Genomic DNA, 20687 nt, shown 5'->3' with positions numbered 1-20687 from the left:
TGAAAGTGTACAGTGTACCATTTGTACAGTTTAAATGATCACTAAGGATTTTACTGTGTGGAGGACAGCTCCATTGCAGCCCAGTTTGAGATGGTCCATGTGGCCAAATTTGGAAGGTTATTGAACAAGGTAAGCTATTACTTAGCAGTCCCAGCCCTATGTGGACCATTTCCATCTTGCCATAGGCTGTGAATCATGGTGGATGTTTCACATTACAGGAATCATCTCCAACAGCAAATACTCTCTGAAAGGCAAAATGGATCTTTGAACTGCCACAGGAGACAAAACAATGCCGATATCACCTATAAACATCACAACTGAGGTCAGTAGTTCAGCCTGCCAGTTTTTCTTCAATTTATTTGGGCTGTTAATGATAGGCTATCAGTTTCCTATCTCTCTTTCCTGCTCTCCCCTCTTCGCCTCCCTGTCGTAGCCTGGAGGTGAGGAGTGTTTTGGTCAGCATATGGGAGCAGGCTGTTTGAATAGAATCCTTTCTTACAGGGCCCTGCGCTCCAGCGACCGCACTCAGGGCATCACGGGTGGACAGCGCTGCCGGTCCACTGAGACGGCGGCAATGGTAATGCTGGGTGGGAAGGAGAAGGTGAGAGGACTGCAAGAACACACACAGCTGCTATATTCTTTGATTTCGATTTCAAAACCCCTTTGCATTCATTCATGGGCCACACGCCTTATCATTTCCTTCTTCTGTTTTCTCTTAGATTTTACCCCTGTCCTCTCTCACTTTTATCTGTTAATGTGTTTTCTCTATATGTCTGTCTGTAGAGACAGGGTACACTCCATTAGACATCATTCCATGAGGGAGATGTGTTATAGGGCAGCGGTTCTCAAACATTTTGTTGCCAAGAACCCCCAAATTGTGTATTGTGTATAACCCTCAATATGTATTAGTCCACAGACCCCCATTTGATTTTCCCCCCCCCATGGACCCCCATAAGAGAATATTTTTAGCAAATTGTAGGTATACAAGCTCACAGATCGGCAATTTTTTAATAGCCGGCTTAAGTGTTACATTTATTCCTCGTTTTGCTGAGAATTCTGGACCCCCTGAAACCCCCCCCCCCCAACTACCCCTGGCTTGGGAGTTCCCGGACCCCACATCTAGTGGATATGGAAAGAGTGAGAGGCTTGGTCATTCCGTCGCTGGCTGTGGACCAGTGCTCAAAGAGATGCTAGTTCCAAAAATGTAGCAGGATCATGAAGGCAGAACAAAGTTCTGGCCTGACCTCTTCTCCACAAGGGGAACCTGAGGCTGTGGAGGGAGCCGACCTGGTGGCATCCTGTGGCAGTCAACTTGTGTTAATGTGTGGTGGCGCGGCTGAGCAGCTGAGCAGGTCTATTTTCAGCATATTTTGGAGGATGCTCGAGGACAACTGGGGTCTCGAGACCTCAGCTGCCCCCCAAATGAAATAAAACCCCTCCGTAGCCACATGTCACCTCCTAGGCCCGGTAAATAGAGAGAGAGGGCTGTACGAACTTCTTGAACTCAGCTCCCTGTAATATTAACATGAACTTTAAAAAGGATCATTAGATTATGAATAGATGAATAGATTATTATTATCTTTTACAGGAAACTATAGGGACCTATGAACAACTTTCTATCACGATAACAACGGGGTAGATCTAGTGTGCGGTTCCCTATCCTGTATCCTTTAAACCTCCCAAGAACATTGGCAAGGTCTTATCTAGTCCTTTAAGCTGGTCATTCATTAGCAAAGTCCTCTAGTAGTCTATTGATGACATTATTTGACTGACTTAACAACCCCCCTCCCTGCATTTCCTTTGAAGACTTTCCTGCCTCGATCCCTATTGATTGTGTGGCTGTGAATTTAGGACTTCTGGTGTCTACACTTGCTGTTTGCTGTTCAGATGTTGGATCAATGTGTTTGCGTCTGTGGCTAGCGCTGGAGATGAGCTACAGAAGGTAATGGGGTTGTAAGTGTCTCACAGAGTGAAAGAGGGAGAGGTAATGAAATGATGATGGGACGAGAGCCATTACTGTACACACACTGCCTTACGCAGTACAACCCTCAGTGTTCATTTAACTCTGAGAGTGTACAATGGATTTAGGCATAAATGAACACTGAGGATTTCACAGTTTAATGTGCTATTAGCCTTTCCCACTTGGCCTTGCTGTGCGTGTGCATGTTTGCGTGCGTGACTGCATACAAGTTTACATGTGCTTTTGTGGGTCAGGACAAGGTAGTACTCAACGTACTACGTCAAAGTACCCCTGGTCAAATATTACTCAACTACAAGTCAAAGTTGCTCTGTCAAAGGTCACAACTTACTATAGGGAGCAAATTAAGACACAGAATTAACGCTTAATTAATGACTAATTAATTATTAACTCATGAATTCATCATGAATTTATCATGAATTCATCATTATTTCCTGTTAATTAATGGTGAAGTCACTATGACTTAACCAAAGTTAATATATCATTAGTTAAGGGCCACATGTGGTGGGTTTGTAGATCTGCTTTTTATCGATGGCTTCTATGGCCAGGATGAGTGCTCATGGGGGTAGGAGTTGTGAGGACAGTCAGTCTCTGGTGGTGGTTGTTCCAAAACGCCTTCCTCGTGAGTTTGTAGATCTGCTATTTCGACTATATTTGAAATAGGGCTTAAGTTGTTAATTGTCTCCGCCAGGCCAAAGGCATGGTCAAGACTATGTTTTCGCCCCTGTCCGTCCGCCCGTGTGTTTGTCCGTCTGTGTACAGAGAATCTCCGGCACCGGCCTGAAACTTTGCACACACTCCCTTAAGGCCAAGGAAGAACCTCTGCCCCAAATGTTCCAATCGACCTAATGGTGGTGCTATAACAGGGCCCTTCATGTTTTGGCCTATAACTCTTGAGCCGTAGGTCATTCAATCAAACTTAGTTTTTTTCCTGGATTCTTTGGATCATGACACAACTTCCCAAATAGGCCACTCCCATTTCCACCATTTTGCGTTTTTCACACAAATCAGTACACATTATCTCTGAAGTCATGTGATCAAGATGTATGAGTACAAATTGTCGGATCCCATTGCAAGTGGCTATGACTGCCTTCCAAAGTTTGCGGGCCCTGAGTAGTCTCCAAGGAGCAAATTATTCTGGTTCATAATGTTTTTTGTTTTCTTGCTAGAATTGTAGTGAGGTCAAAAGTACAGTATTTGTCGTGTATTGAAAATGCAAATACTCAAGTAAAGATAGTTAGATTTTCAAACAAATGTACTTACGTACAGTACTTAAGTAAATGTACTTTGTTACTGTCAGCCACTGGTCTTTCCTAACCCTTATTAGCTCGGTGGGCTCCTCAAACAGAATGAAACCTCAGGATGATGACCTACAGTAACTGCAGAACGTTGGAGCAGGAAAGGCGTGACCGGCCCCTGCATTTCCTCATCTGCTAATAGTTCTTATCTGTGGCAGAAGGCAGAAAAATAGGGTAATGTTATCCCTGCAGCTGTCAAAACAACCATTCACTTTCTGTTTATTTGATGCGTGTTCCTGGGAGATAGAGCTCAGCTGAGCTGTGAGAGTGAATTATGATGAATTGCAGGTGGTAAAATGTAGGACTGGGCAATTATATCGATGTTATATCGATATTGTGATGTGAGACTAGGTATAGTCTGGATGGGATTTTGGATATCGTAATATCGTAATATGGCATAAATGTTGTCTTTTCCTGGTGTTAATTACTTTTGCCTTATTTACTTTTTAAAACAATTCTATAATAGTCAATCTACAAGCTCATAACACGTAGCCGTGCGATGCGCTCTGAGCTTGTGGAGCTGCTATTTTGAAAGATTTTGAAAGATTTAAAAGACCATGTATAATATCATCACAATACAACATTATTGTCACAATGTCGATATTGAGGTATTTGGTAAAAATAAATATATCTAATTTTGTCCACAATGCCCAGCCCTTGTACAATTTGTACATGGCTTTTGCATGAAGAGCCCCCCCCCCCCAAAAAAAAAAACAGCCTTTCATCTGGTCTTTTTTTTTTATTGTGTCATGGCCAAAACCCCATTGCCATTGAATCTCCATCCCTCTGTCTATGGTTTGGAATCATCATATCGGTGCATAAGCCCTATATGTATCCCATTGTGATTTGATTTGGAAAGCAGAAATGGCAGATTAGTCTTAAATCCGCCCAAGTAGATTATCCACTCATCTCTAAAGCTCATGCATTGAGGGTTCCTCATAATTGCCGCTCACGGTTGAGGGGTCCGGAGTGCCCAGCTTACCCATGGCCAGGAGAACGAACGGGAGCCGATCTGCTCCCACAATGCCATCCGGGTCTGCTTATTAAAAGTGTTGTTGACCCCAGTTTTTCCCCTGTGTGCCTCTTCCCATTGTGTTTCATGTGATTGATGTTGACTGGGGTCACCTAAGCCTGTGCGGTGGATCATGGCACAGTGTGCAGGGGGCTAAACGTTTACATGCATTCATTTGACTCTAGCCAGGGGTCTGCTGGGCCCACTTTCATTCTGTTGCCCAGTGGAAAGGCCGACAAGACCATACGACATGATTTTCGCCCGTCACAGGTTTGATAGTCACTCCCACCTTTCTGAGGTTCATGCATGGATGGGACTACAGTGGTTATATCGGTTTTTATCCATATCGGTTTTAGACATTTTTGGACAATCAGCATTGGCAATTATGCTGCAGCTGTGTCCCTTTTAAAATGTTCTAAAAATTGCAGAGTTACGAGCTCACAACACGTCACAAGCATGTAGATACATGTAGATAGGCTATTTTGAATAGGGCTTCAGTGGTAAATAATATAGAGTTTATATTTACTTGTTTGTTTGTTCACTGTATATTAAAGTAATTATAACTGTAACGAAAAAACATCACATGGATGCACCTGGGACGTATCATCAGTGTTGTAGCCTGGGGTCATAGGATGTTTCGGGTCTCGCAACATACACCCTCACCCAGGTGACCCAGCCAGGGTTGATCAAGCCCCGACTTACGTCCCAGGTAGCTACCCACGGTCAGTCCTAAATAGGGAAAGACACTGTAATTAAAGTAAAATATAATTTTCATATTATTGAAGTTAATTTACACTATTGCTCAATAATATGGTACTGTACCATTTCTGTCCACTCACTCTTTGTCTCAGAGGAGGGCTGTGGACAGTAAAAAAAGAAAAAAGAATGCTAGAACAATGGCTTCTATTATATAGCATGCAAACTTTCCAGGAATAGAAAGCCTGCAGTTTCTATTAGCTTGGATACCCAATCCAGGATGTCATTGGTAGGCGGGTTTCTGAACTGTCCACAGCCCTCCTCTGAGACACAGGGCATTAGTGAGGACCAATTATATGAAGATAGGTTGAAAATGGGTGATGTGGTCCTTTAATTGTTGCAGAGAATGGTGTTTTTTAACCCATGCTAGTGTGTATTATGGAAGTAACAAAACGGATTCAGATTTTCTGATTCTCAATCTGATTTAAATGTTCATGGACAGTAACTTTAATCAAATAAGAACAAATCTAATTGATTTCAAGATTTTGTACTTTTTGACAAAATATGGATCAAAACCTCAGTAAAAACAAATCTGGATCAGCATCCGACATCAGATCTGGCATCAGTCGGGCCCTTGGTGGGACCCTTATGTAGTAGTGTGGTGGTTCTAAGGTTTCATCTGTGATGCTTTAGCTAGTCCCTAACATGTAGAGGCTAATGAACATCTAGGACACTGATGTGGCTCCTCTATTGACATATTGAGCTATTGACTATGAAGGAGAAATAGGTCAATATACTGTCTTCAATTTCAGTATGTACTAATTCTGGAGTCAGGTCTGATAGCAGAGAACAGAATAGAAACACATAGGAACTACAACGGCTTGAAGAAGAGAAGGCACCAATTTAAGGCAGAGGACGTTATGGAGCCAATAGCCGATATACTGGAGCCAAAACAAAACTATACACACAAACAGATCTAGCTGCCCCACTATGGGGCATTGCCATGAAATGCAGCTCATTGCTTTGTTTCCTTCTGGCCAAGGACAACAAAATAACTTGAGAATTATGTTTTCGTAGCCTTTATTTTTTACTTTACTTTTCGATAAATAAAGTTGAAATCATACGACCCAGGTGAGTGTATAAGATAAAATACCATTAGAATAATGAATATATGTAGATATAGATAATCATAGTGTGGTTATTCTTTGCAAACGTGTGAAAAGTTACTGTTGTCCTACTGTAGGTGACCCAGAGACATCTGTCATGGGCGTGTATTTGGTTGAGTTGTGCTGATGCAGCACTTTGGGGTCAGAGTGGCAGGGATTTGGACAGTGTAGCAGACTGTCCTGCTGGTTGGGTTACAGAGCAGAAGCTGTATCTCAGCACTGATTTAATTCACCAAATGATTAAACAGCCAGCCATTGATCCATGTGGTAAACATCCATTGCATCCAAGAGATTTCCCCCCCCACTCTCTCTCTCTCTCTCTCTTTCTCTCTTCCCCAGCTTGAGAAGGCATTATGCTTTGGAATGTGACCATGTGTGTGTGCATGTGTGTGCGTGTGTGTGTGCCCGCGCATGTTCGAAATGAATGTTAACAGGCGGGCGGGGGTGGGGTAACTGATTGGGGCGAGGTAGAGTGAGTAGAATGTAGTTTAGGCTGAGAGAAGAATAGGACAGAGAGCAGACAGTGTGGTAGTAAGGCATAGAAATGGAGGATTGGATTGTCTGATAGATCTCTCACCCATTAACCAGACAGCCATTGTTGTGCTCACTTCCCCACTGGCACACTGTTGCTGTGACTGACAGGCCGACAAGCCGGTCTGCCACATGGTGAGCCACTGAATGGAGAATGCAAAACGTCACAGCCTTACCTCAGCTTTTTATGTTTATAAAAAAAAAACAGAAGCGGTTAGAAACCCGCACTTCACTTAACACTTTGGTAATTGATTTTACTGCCTTGGCTCGTACACCTGGGGCTAAACCAAGATGTGGGTGTTATTTTGTTAGCTGTTAATGTGATTACAAATGCAATTGATTGTCTTTTAATTCACTGATAAAAATAGCAAGCTTGTCTTGGTGAGTTGTTCAGTATCGTCCGACATACGCATTTCAAGTTTGTCCTCCTGCCTGTCAATAAAGAGTTTCCTCTCCTGTCTCTCTTAATGAGTATACGCGTATGCACTCTCATGCACTCGTCCTAGCGTATGCGGCAGCATAAATGACAGGCTGATGGGAACAGCGCTGTCTTTTTCGCATAACTTTTGGCACCCTACTAAGAGCCCCTCTTGAGAAGTGAAATCTCCCCCCACCACCCCTGCGCCGTCAAACCCCCCACACCTTATGTGCCTCCGTACACACCCGCTGTGGCTGGCCAGGGCAGTGGCGGGGAACGCCGCGGCGAGGGCCGAGGCGTGTGGAACGCCTTTCTCAAGCCTGACGGAGGCTGTCTCATGGAATTCCTGAGCCAGAGCAGGAGGCAGAGTGAGCAGGCTGATGGGGGAACAATGGCTGGGGACATCTGTCATGCGTGGCTGCACTCCCCTTGGCTTACAATAGGGCCAGGGGACAGGCCAGTGGTGGCTTTCTTTTCTCTCTCCCCTCCTTTCCGGGGACACTTCTGCCCCTTACAATGGACCCTTTGTCCCCCTCCCCACGTTTTTTTTTTGCCAACGTTTAACCCTCGGAGCCTGCTCCTTCTACCTCCTTTCTCTGTCTCTGCTAGAAAACAAAACACAGTCGAAACTGCGTCTATTCATTCACCTCCCTCTGCTTCTGTTTCTCATTATGACTTTTGGCTCCATCTCTAGCTGTGCTGTGTTTTTTGAGTGAGCGTGTGGTGACTCTATAGACTGTGTGTGTGTGTGTGTGTGTGTGTGTGTGTGTGTGTGTGTGTGTGTGTGTGTGTGTGTGTGTGTTGGTGTGCATGAAAGAGTGCTTACTCAGCACCTCCACGGATCTGGTTTCGCCACATCTGAGTTAGTCAGCCCATAACACAACACGGCATTAGCCTCTGGCAACGATAGTGACGTCCCTGAGCCAGTCCTGCTTGCTCCCTCACCTCAATGGTGTCCTCTTCCTGCCACCTCCATTGTGTGTCATCCAGGCAGCACAGTTACCAGGAAGCCAAGCCACTGAGAAACTGTCGTCACGCTCGCTGCCTGTTGATGCGACACAAATCACTTCCCCTGGTTGATACCTGGCAGTGTACTGAATGACCTGATGTGCATATGAATGGCAGGCTTGTAGATACCTGTGAGCCGTATTACTCAGTACCATTGATTATCACACCCGAATCGGTTTGTAATGTTAAGGCTGTGGCTCTGCTTACTGGCTCGGATGTAATTATACTCCTTTTCTTGGCTCTGTCTCTTTTTCGCCGTTTTCAACTCTCTCTCCACAGCCTGATGTAAATTGCAAATTGATTTTTCCCCGGCCTCCCGTTCTTAAGGACTTAAGGGGTTCAAGCTGGTCTGCGATTGATTGGAGTCAGATTGCAATTTATTATTGCTGTCAGCAACAAGACCTTTCAAGGGGAAACTTGGAAAGTCTCGTCATCAAACTCATCACCTCTTCAGGGCCAACTTGACAAAGCAAAAAACATCTGCATTGGAGGACTCTTAACACCTGCGTCCACTGTCAACTTTAAGTTAACTTTAAGTACAGACCCAAACCCTGATGGCATATATAGTTGACTAGAACATGTGTTGCGATGTACAGCGTTTGGTGTAACTAGTGCTCAAAGGTTGATGGCAGGTTGGGACCAGAGGGCTTGCGGGAAAGGAGATTCATCGGCCTTTATAGCAGATCCAATTTACTGCCCGCAGCGCTTGGGATTCCACTCCCATGCATAGCCCATCCAGGCACCATAATGGACTAACTGGCAAGCTGGACTGCTGTGTCCTGTCCTGCCAGCTAATTGCTGCCAGCTGCCAGGGGTCGGAGAACAAAGGGCTGCTTGAAAAGGTGATCTGTTGATTGGAGTAGCCGTCCGCCCTCCTTTAATGGGATGTGGATCACAGGAGAGGTGGCATCTGTGTACAGCACTACCTTGCTCTCTCTCTTTCTCTCTCTCACTCTCTCTCTCTCTCTCTCCCACACACACACACACACACACACACACACACACACACACACACACACACACACACACACACGCTGTCCCAGAGAGGCTCCACCGCACTGTAACAACAGTAGTCCATATGTTTGCAAGTGTCAAGAGAGTCAATTGGATTGCGAGAGAGTAGGGAAGAATAGGACGCGGTGTGCCTGTACACGTGTGTGTGTGTGTGTGTGTTTGGGTGCGCGCGTGTGGACAAAAAAGGCGAGGATTCAAATTGTCAGAGATAAATGGTAACATTAGATCTTGCACTCCCTGCCTTTACATGAAACTTTGTAGTCTTCTACAAAAGGGCTTGTTTTTCCGTCATCTTATCTGAGGTAGTATCCTCGTAAGATGATACTAATATCCACAACACTCAGAGAAAGCAGCTATGTGCGTCCACGTTATCTGGACACTCAATCTTTTCACTGCTGCACATACCTTTCACCCCCTCCAGATTTTACTGGCCCTAAGGGGGGCTGGGGGGCGGGGGGCGTATGTTTCATGTAAGTGGCTTCAGTCAGAGCATGTGGTGATAGGGACGAGCGTCTTGGTGAAGATAACATTCTTGTCTTTCCCCTGTCAGCATAAATATTTAAGTCAGCCTGTCAGTGCCGCCCCTCCCTATGTTCTCCCGTCAGGAGTAAGAGAGAAAGAGACATTGAGAATGTATTACAGAGTAGAGAGCGAGACAGAGCCCCATGATGACTGACTGTCAACTACACTGTAGTCTGTCTTATAACCAGGACCACTCACATACATAGTGTGTATGTATGTATGTATGGGGCATGAGCATGTGTGTGTGTGTGCGTGAGTGCGGGCGCGCATGCACATGCGCATGTGTGTCCTAACACCTCTCAGAACTGCCTGTCTGATCTAACAACCCTCCAGGCGTCCTGTTATGACAGCTCTCTCCCAGCCACGAGATGCCTCATCTGGGGCGAGTTCTGACAGGGCAGCCGCTTGGAATAGCTCTGATGAGAGGCAAGCTCAGACCTCCATCATACTGCCAGTTCTCTGTGTCACTCACTCTCTCTCTCTCTCTCTTTCCTTTATTCTCCGTTCAATATTGCATGTTCTAGCTTTGCCATTTAGTAAGTTGTGTAATATAAAGGTATATTAGGTAATGCTACATTAAAAACTATGTTTCTTTTATGCAGCTATGTGTTCCCCACGTTGTGCAGTATTGATTTTAATGACTTACTTATTCACATATTTTATTGATTATATCATTATTTGATCTGTAATAGACAAGAAATACAAACCTGTGCCTTTTAATGTGGGACTTGGTAATTGCCCATGATTGCCAATTTACTTTGATTAGGAACAATTCACAAGTGTTTCATGCGTAGTGATTAAGACTTCTTCTTATTAACATTAGAATTTTTCCAGTAGTTATGTATCATACAGTATGTAATCAGCTGTTACTCTGTGAAACAATGATGAAAAAGAGCCTGCAGCATGGAGCACTGAAATCAACTCCCCAGTCCTATACGGTAGATGGGCAGTATGAGGGCAAGATAAGGGGTGCAGAACAGTAAAAAACGTCCTTGACAGAGCTCTGGCCCGGCCATGGTTAACAGATCAACCAGCACCATCTGTGACAACCCCAAAAGCAATTATCCCCTATCACATCCTTGCTGACCATCTATATTAAAACCTGTCCACAACACCTGAGATTAACCCACGCTCCCAGCTCTCCTGCCATAATCCCCCCCCCATATCCCTAGCTACAGGGCTAGGCCAATAGCACGGGGGCTGGTTCAGGGTCAGCCTGCCCTGTGTTCCACATACCCAGCCATACGCTGCTGCTGTGGTAGCGGCTGCATTGGCCTGGCCTGCAATCATAGCTATGGATGTCATAAAGAGTCGTATAGCTGGAGACAGCCATAAGCCATGCCATTACACACACAGAACGAGGGGTGCTGTAAAAGCAGCATCACTCACTTGTCCCTGAAACGGCCACTGAAGGTCACTGGCCCAGTGGGAGTCCTCCAGCAGTGCTCCCATTCCCCCTATCTCTCAACCCCCTAAGACTTTGTTTTTGGTCTGAATGTTTCAAAAATGTTTTATCCAACTGTTTACTTGTTATGTGATGTAAAACCGTTGTACTATGGCTCAAAAGTGCCACTTAATTTTTTCATCAGAGAACTAGTTTCTTTTTTCCATTTGGTCTGCTTTACACAACAGCTGTGTGTAACTTATTTATTTATTTCCATCTATTTAAAAATTTGCTGCATCTGCCATTGTGTTTGGCCTTTCATTTCCCTTGACCCTGTTGGCAGTTATGAGCCTTCCCCGTACAGGTTTATTACTGTAATAGAGTAAAGGTGAGATTAAGGACGGAAGGAAAGTGGGTGAGGGCGAAGAGAAATATGTTTGGGAGGATTTGGTTTGGTGTGTGTCCGTGCGTGCTTGGTGCAGAACAGACTACAAAAACAAATCAATATATCATTACTGCATGTGAAGAACCATTCGAATACAATGCATTCTTATGTCTTCCAGAATGCCAAGTTTCACAGCTAGAAAGACCTTTTAATTTCTTCACATGGCAAAGAAAGACATAAGTCTGAGATGAAAGAGATCAATGTGTGCATAGCCACCCTGTTTCTGTGCTCTCTCCCTTCAGCACAGAAAATGAACAGACCTTCAAGGTGCACAGAGGGCCGCATAGACCATGCACAGTTGTGAAGATGTCAAAATGAAAGCTAGTGAAATGGCACTGACAAAGAGCAGAGGCAGTGCCACGGAATGAAGAATCACAGGCTGAATGGAGAGATGGAATTGCTTTGCAGCCAGGCCTGATGCACAGGACTGGGTTATGACACACATTGATTGTGGTGAAGTGTTTTTGTTAGGCGATGGACAATGCTCAAGGTTGTTTGCCTCCTTGTATGCTGGCCTTGTGGCACTTAGCTGCAACATGTGAGCGTGAGAGCGGTCCATCTCTGCAGCGAACAGAGCCTTTTGAATAATACAGGCAGACAACAGACATGAGGCGAATGGAAAGTTTTTCCGCGCACAAGCTTGAATATGCTCTGCTGTGTTTTGGCTTTGCAGTCTGCGCTGCAGCCTCGGTCTTCAATGACTAAAACATGGAGGATTGGACTTAAAAGCCTCCCGGATTCCCTGCAAATGTTCTCCTCTGTGAGGGGCACCATTAAGCTATCAAGGATGTGGCCTGTGGAAAAATGCAACACTATCCAGAAGTGGTGAATTCCTCTGAGCTGGGGGAGGACAAAGGTGGGTGGGTGGTGGTGGTGGTGGGGTGTACGGGCAATGTGCAGGGGATTAGCAGAGGTTTTGAGATGGTGGGGATAGAGGGGAGACGAGGATGATGATGGACAGACGTGGGGGAGTACACCCCCCAATATCAAAGCAGCAGGAATGCAGAGCAGGCTGGTAGAACCTGGAACGTTCTGAGAGGAGGGGCTCTGATCTGATCTGATCTGATGTGTGGAGAACAGGGGGTGAGCCAGACCTCAGCACTGCAACACAACACCCACAATACACAGGCCAGGGTCATCCATGTACAGCTGGCTACCAGACTCGTACACTTCAAAACAGTCACACTCTACTAAAGACAAAAAAAAACAACCTTTTTCTTTTCTTCCCTTTTTTGATTAGTTGTCAGAATATGTTTTGTTACATGAGCATGTTTTGTAGTGTGATTGTTTTTCCTATGCTTTGATAAATGCCCTCTTTTTGCATTTTTGCACAAAAAGCACAACAGGCCGCGGCACATCAATAAATCTTTTAACCTTATGGTACCCCGTGCAAAATTCAAATCCCATATCTATTTAGATGGAAAAACACCTACTGGTCAATGATATTTTCCATTTAACCTGTGTCGTGATCTATGGGTGCTGGTCTGTGTGTCTCGCTTGTGTTTGGTGGTTAATATATATGGAGAAATCAGAGTGCAGAGCTGCTTAATTGTCCAGGGCAGCACTCCATCACTATATGGGGTCACGGACTGGCTGGAGACATTGTGACTCCACACCATTTTATTTCCAAACTAATAGACCAAGCCCATGCTCTTTCTCCCAGTGTTAAATCACACAGACACACATTGTAGAGCCATGATAGTGAGATGCACACACACACACACACACACACACGCACACGCACGCACGCACACACACACACACACACACACACACACACACACACACACACACACACACACACACACACACACACACACACACACACACACACACACACACACACACACACACACACACACACACACACACACACACACACACGTGTAAGTACTTGTGCACACACACACACACACACACCCATAATATCAGTGCCGTCTGTGGTTAGCCATTATAAGCCAGGAGCTTTTACAGTATCAGTCCAATTATGGAAATATATCCTTCTCTTGCTGCTTAAGTCCATTTGCTTTTACTTAATGCTCCAACTATTCCCCTATGCTTTGTTCTGTGCTCTAAACATAAGTCTCTCTCGCTTCTCTCTCTCTCTCCTTTCGTCGCCAGGCTGAGTGGCGCTTTGCTCTTCCCTGCAAGAACATGTAAGCCGCTTCTCACCACTGGCGGCAGGATCATTAGCTCACCGGAAATTCTGGTTTTGTTTCTCTAGCTTTTCTTTTTTACCCCCCCCCCCCTGCTTGGAACAAAGGAAGAAACATTCGATAGTTATTGATTTGGAGACATACAAGTTTTACTGGAGATCCCATTTAATCACAAAAGCTGATTTATTGTAGGCCCTCTGACAATCCCATTAAATTGCTGTCTAGCTAATCAAGTCCATTCTCTCTCTCTCCTGGAGGACTAATCTTTTATAGGCCCAGCAGAACAAATCCCTCTTGTAACAGGATTGGAGGGGAACTGGGAGGCCCCGGGCTGCCTATCCTGACCGTAAATGAAAAATAACGTTTTCACTTGTCTTGAGTTTTGGACTCTGCTCTTCGGATAAAATGCGATTTGTCTTCAGTGAAAAACAAAACAATGCACAACTGTGATTCCATAAGTAATATATTAGTTGAACAGGACAGTAAATAGTTTATAGTAACATCCCATGAAACAATTCCCATTGAATTGTGGTGGTCAGAGTTTTGCTCGCTGTATTTTAAGTTCAAAATGGATAATCCAATGTTCAGTGGACAAATGAAAGTACCATTCTCATCTCAATAATAAACATGCCACGGTGGGCTTTTCCATTTGGTGAGTTGTGTATTTTGGTGTACATACACAGTACAATCCGGGGTGTTAATTTAACTGGATTTCACTGTGTAGCTCTGATGGACCTCACCGTGCCTTGGTCGAGGCGAGCTATTCTGCAGCATTTGTTTACAAGTTGAGCATGTCAAGTCTGTTTCAGGCTTGGCCTGCATTCTATTTGCATTCTGATAAGATGTACACAGCTTGGGAGGCGTGACAGCCCTGGCTAAATAGCTCACCTTTACTGGACTGTGAGCTCATCTTTCTGTTTGCCCTGGTTGTGCAACGGTTGTGTGGGACAAATCGCCACCACAATCAGATGGTATTGACAGCACCGCCAGTTATGAGACCTTTTCACTAGCCAATGAATATTTTGAGGAAATGCGTATGTTTCTCTATGGGTGTTAGTGTTATTGTATTGTGTGTGTGTGTGTGTGTGTGTGTGTGTGTGTGTGTGTTTTATGTGTACATGTTATGTGGCCATGTGTTTGGATACTATTCAAGTTTAAATGAATTGATCAAAGCCACAGGGGGCCTTAAACCCTCTCATGATGAAATTGTACTATTAAACCTTTATGTGTGTGTGTGTGTGTGTGTGTGTGTGTGTGTGTGTGCGCGCCCGCTTGTGCATATGCGTGTGTGCGGGTCCGTGCTTTACGACTGCCTCATTGTGTTCCAGGCCATCCACTAAATGAAGTGGAAACCTAACAGAAATGATGATGAAAACTGGGAGACACTTGATCGAGTTTTATGATGCAATGATAAAATGTCCTTTCACTGGTCGGTCCGTCCGTTTGTCCGTCGAACACTTGAATTCCAAACAAGATATCTCAAAAACTACTTTCTGGATTTTGAATTTGCTGTGCACATTCATGCTCCCCGGAGGATGAGACCTAACCATTTGTGTGACCCCCCCCCCCCCCCCCACACAATATATCTAACTAGAAAAGTGCACTCCTCAGAGCGCAGATCTTCACCAGGCCGGGTTGACTAAATGGAAAGATCTGACTGGTACATCTTGATTACATGACTCCAGAGATAATGTGTAACAATTTGTGTGAGTTTTGGATAGAATCTGTAGGAGTAGTAGTAACAAAAAGTGTGTTTGAAGAAAACGTGAAATGGCAGAAAATGTAATTGTTCACAATCTCTCAAATTGGCGGGGCTATATGGGGAGTTGCATCGCGAGACAAGGAAAGGAACCACATGTATTCCCTAAAACATGTGGTTACCGACCTACAGTTCAAGAGTTATAGGCCAAAACGTGAAGTGGCCTGTTATAGCGCCACCATCAGGCTAATTTGAATGCTCATTTGAATGCTTTATTTCATTGCAGTTAATCTCGCATACTACTTGGCTGATCAGTATCATATACAGTGATGCTGTTAGATTTTCAATGTAGTGAGTCCCGGGACTCACTGGTGGTCATTTGAATGAGTCCCAGGGAAATTTTAGGAGTCCTAATAAAATGTGTCGTTTTTCAGAAATTGCAGTGTTAAACCTGGGTTTGATATGATATTGCTATAATCAATGCATGTTGATAATGTTGATAATGTATCAAGTATTAGTATAAAAAAAAATCCTGAATCTGAATCATTTTGGGGGAAAAAGGTTTTCCCCAAATGCTCTCCTTATTTATCTTATTAGTAGAAAAATAAATCAATAATAATGACGTTTTTTTGCATCCACTTTTGAGTCAACTCACGGCACCGCAGAGGTTCGGTGCGCAACACGGCCGTTCGACACATAGCCAGTGGAGAGGGAGGGGGGCTCGCTGCCTGTAGAGAGACGCAGCCACTCTGGAGAGAAGGAGACAAGTCAGCACCCAGACTGAGCTTTCTTAAGTCTTAATCCCCTTTTACAGAGTTTAGAGTGCTGACATTCACCAACACATAGGCCAAAATGAATAATGACCTAATACGAAATGGCCTGGAAATTACAGAAAATACTGTATCTGTAACTATGTAATTAACAAACGAGCATGCTGGATTTGAAAATAATGTTTTCGGTTGATTTAATTTGGACATCCCTAATGAATTTGACATGATTTCTCTCTCTCCGACTCATACGGTAGGAAGAGATCTCTTCGTACCGTAACATTATGCTGGCATGTTCTGCCACCGTTCAGATATTATTTTTTACATCTTATCCTACATGCCATTACTTTTCTGTTTTATGCACAATTGACTGTCATCTTGCGGAGCTGTAATGTCAATGACATTGACGAGGATTATGCCCTGATATGGACACGCGCAAATCAGTGCGTATTTCACCCACGCAGTAACCTGGCCAATGCTGGGTAACGAAGCCTGAACACACTGATTGACGCATTGCAAAGTGATGCGTTGTCAGTGCAATAACCCCAGCAACGTTTTCTGCTTGTACAAACCTTATTGACGCAAACATACGTTGCGGATTACAGAGAAATTTGAATGACAGAAATCTGAAAGATGGAGAGAGTTAGACAAATGGGTAGATGAATGTGCATGATAGAGACAGACAGAGACGATGTACAACTGCTAATCATGTGTTCATGGCTGTACGTAGTAAATGTCACTGAATACATCGCTATCATTATTAGTGCATGCATCCTGGTGGTGGAAATATGCGCTCTACAGAGCACACCTTTCTAGTTTGCTACTGTGTTAGCTACTCTTTCTGTGAATATACAATATTACTTACTTGTTGTGTGGCACTTCAGATGTTTGTGTTGTCATTAGGGCTATGAAGGCAAATGTCAGCGGCTACATTTCCATTAGAGCAAAATGATGTTATTTTAGATTGCATGTGATAGAGAGCTGTAATTGCTTGCCATTGCGCTGCCTTCAGGAATTCAATACTGTCAATAGAGTGCACTTCTGTGTCATTCACTACTAGTTCACCGAGCATGTTCCGTTTGATTGTCATTCTACGGCAAACGCTAACTGGGCTGCAGAGTATCCACCCGCATTATGGGATTGTGTTTTTCAATAATGATGTTGTCCATTTAATATGAGGACATTCTTTATTTCCCCTCTTTCTCTTTCCTGAAAATAAGAACAGGAAACGGAGCCATCTATTCCAGTCTGCTGCTCGCAGTTACTTATCGATCCCAAGGTTAGGAGGATGCTGGGGCTTCTTTTATTTATTTATTTCACTCCCTACACACACACACACACACACACATACACATACACATACACATACACATACACATACACATACACGCACACGCGCACACGCACCACTGTGGTCTCTCTTCTCTTTAGGCCTGTGGATATTATCTGTGTTCCAGAGGGACAGGCGTTTTGTGTACTGTCAGAGAAGACTTCTGGTCCTTGTAATGAGACATCCTGTCTAGGGCCAGGCCTGACACACCCAGGACACAGGAGAGAGTGCTGCCTCTGCACACTGTTCCAAAAGCCCAGCTCAGCACCTCTGGACCTCTGTGGAACCATCATTGATTTGATCTCCTCACTTATTCCTCCATTGACACAGATACACTGTGTCAGAGGTCCACCATGGCATATATCTTACTCCGTATAAACCCCAAACAGGCCTATTGTCAGCAGGCTCTTGCTTTCCTTTGGTGTTCACAGAGTTTTTTTTTTCTTTCTTTCCTTCTTTTTTGTGGGTGTGGTGGGGGACTAATTCAATAGAACACTGCTTAGCTTTAGACAGCAACGGCATTTCTCCTGTCCTCATTTGCATAGTAAGAGTGCGATCCCACTAGAAAGATCAAGGCAATCTATGATTGGCCAATGCTGGGCCGCTGCCAGGAAGACTCTGTCGATTCCATTAAAGGTGGAGCCAGATGTTTGTCATTACCTTTATTGATAACCACAGGGTCAATACTGTGATTTATTCTACAGGGACGGGACTAAGCTTTAGTCACAAGTTTCACCAGGAGCCTGATCAATAGTACACAATGGACAAGTACGACATGACCACACATGAACTGAGAGCATCAGCAAAGCGTTGAATCTATCACTAAGTTCACACACACACACACACACACACACACACACACACACACACACACACACACACACACACACACACACACACACACACACACACACACACACACACACACACTGAGAACCTGTATAAATTGTTCAGTGGTCAGTTTTTCAGTTCTTAACCCATTAAGACCCGAGGCCGATTCTACAAATGCCTTCTGCATCAGTAGTTCTCACACTTTCAAGATTTTTTCAAAATGCGAGCTTGTATATCTGCTATTTTTAAATAGCCAACGCTACAATCTAAAACGACACAGATGCTTTCCCGGTTTTAATGGGCTAAAGTGTTACGTCTCAATGTGGCTGTTGCTTTGTAATCATTATACCATTATCATTCACAAGGCATGAATTCAATATAGGCAAGAATTAAGTTAAACTGTATTTTGGAAAAAGTGCGCTATCAATGTCTATTGCTACACAGTGACCACGGGTAACATCGTGTTTGTGTTCCTTGGGGTAAATTCTTTGCAGGTGACACACCCATGGGTGTACATGGGAATCCTCATGACAGTTTGGACCCTATTACTGTGCTGGCACCCTTCCAATGAAAATGGCCGTTAAAAGCAAAGCTAAACACACTTGTATTACATTCACACTCATGTCATTCTCTGGCACAAGACTGATCTGTTACACAAGTTGTGGCCATTTTAATTGCGGCAAGACTTGCCTATAGGCCTGTTGCCTGTTCCAGCCTGTGCAAGCAGAGTTATAAATAATCATTCATTAGCATTGACAAGAGTTTGACATATTGATGGATTGCTCTGACATAATGAAGATTTTCACTTGATAATTATTTTTCAAATACGCATTTTTGATTGAAGTCTGACATCTGAAAATCACTTGAGTCCAAATGGTAACACTTTGAACGCTGTTGTTTTATTTGTCACTTTCAGGGTTTTTCTGTTGTTGTTTTTTTAAGGTTTATTTTAATCTGCTTGACCATTGATTCTTAGGCGCACCGTGCAAAGCTCTTATAGAAAAAGAAAGCCTTCAATAGAAAAACATGTTGCTAAATAGATTGGGTTCACTATAGTGACAAAACATAGTAAAGGTCCAAGACGGTGGCCAGTTGTTCTCTGTCTTTGATGTCTTTGGTCCGTTGGGTACATGTTTACACTCTCAATGTTAAATGAACACTGAGGATTTTACTGTGCAGCTGGAAATAGTTGAGGCAGCGGAGCCTGTCTTCTCTTGGTGCACTGTGTCCAAAGCTGGACATTCCTCTGGTGGCTGTGTATTGGAGGGCGGGCTCTGACAGCAGCCTCTGTATAGACGCTGAGTCGCAGGACTGGTCTGAAATGTAATTACCTCTCCCTCACAATGTCACACTGCAGACCTGAGCCTGACAGTATCCTCAAAATGGAATGCTCTGGGATTGAATTAACCTCAGCTGGGAACTCTGTTTGTGTGTGCGTGTGTGTTTGTATGTGTGTTTCTTGCACGTGTCGTGTATAGATGCATGTTGTCTATGTGAGTGTGAGTGGCGGTGTGCGTGTGTGTGGTGTGAACCACACCTTTGCCTGCCATGCCTGCAAACTCAATTCAGTGCATTTTCTGTAACTCACACTGTCACACTATATACTGACATAGCTTGGGCTAGCAGACTCTTTTTTTGGCATTTTGTGACTTTTGGCCCAACCAGCCAACCACAGGAATTGGTTTAAACCACTAGCTATTGTAATGTGCACTGCACACACATCGCCAGTTGTGTGTGCACATTACAATAGTTCTTCTTTTTGGTAGGGCTGAGCAATTAACAGAACATTTATCGAAACAGAAGTTTTGGTTAATTGAATAATCGAGAAGCAGGGGTTTTAGGGGATTATTTATTTGTTTCTTATACAAGTATCAACGAATTGACACAAAAACATTCTAATAGATTTTTTGTAATCGACTAGGCTGATTAACCACTTAACCCTGTATTATGCTTCGTTGCACAATGGTGGTGTACAAAAATAGCGACGTGCTGACAACGTGTTGTGATCTTGTAGATCGGTATTTTCACTATTTAGTTTTTAATCGTAATCGAGGCAAACGTTTGAAATAATTGTGATAATGATTTGAAGTCATATCGCCCAGTCCTACTTCATGGTCATGGATACTCAGGAATGGAACAAAAATAAAAAGCATTATTTATCCCATAACTACATGAACCCTGGTGTCCCTATTCTGGGGCTGAACGTTCGGCGAAGATAGCATATCTACAAAATCACAACACCTCACGATGCATGAGCTTTTTGATCGGCTATTTTCAGACAAGAGTTAAGTGTAGACTCGAGGGAAAAAAGAAGCAGACAGTACAGAGCCCTGGGGGACCCCTGTGTGTGTGTGTGTGTGTGTGTGTGTGTGTGTGTGTGTGTGTGTGTGTGTGTGTGTGTGTGTGTGTGTGTGTGTGTGTGTGTGTGTGTG

At 44.0% G+C, this 20687-nt stretch overlaps 1 protein-coding gene across 1 annotated transcript in view; it reads left to right on the top strand.

Annotated features, from left to right (window-relative positions):
- The first annotated feature begins 538 nt into the window (after positions 1-538).
- Positions 539-20687, top strand: part of fignl2 (fidgetin like 2) — a 60518-nt gene continuing 40369 nt past the window's right edge. Inside the window, exon 1 of the mRNA XM_080445694.1 lies at positions 539-601. The gene's annotated coding sequence lies outside the window, so the exon portion shown is untranslated. The remainder of the gene's footprint in view (positions 602-20687) is intronic.

Source organism: Gymnoscopelus braueri (genome assembly GCF_963280865.1).
Source record: "Gymnoscopelus braueri genome assembly, chromosome: 12".
NCBI classification, from domain to species: Eukaryota; Metazoa; Chordata; class Actinopteri; order Myctophiformes; family Myctophidae; genus Gymnoscopelus; species Gymnoscopelus braueri.
Note: the sequence above shows the minus strand (reverse complement) of the source record. Positions and strands in the feature narration are given on the sequence as shown.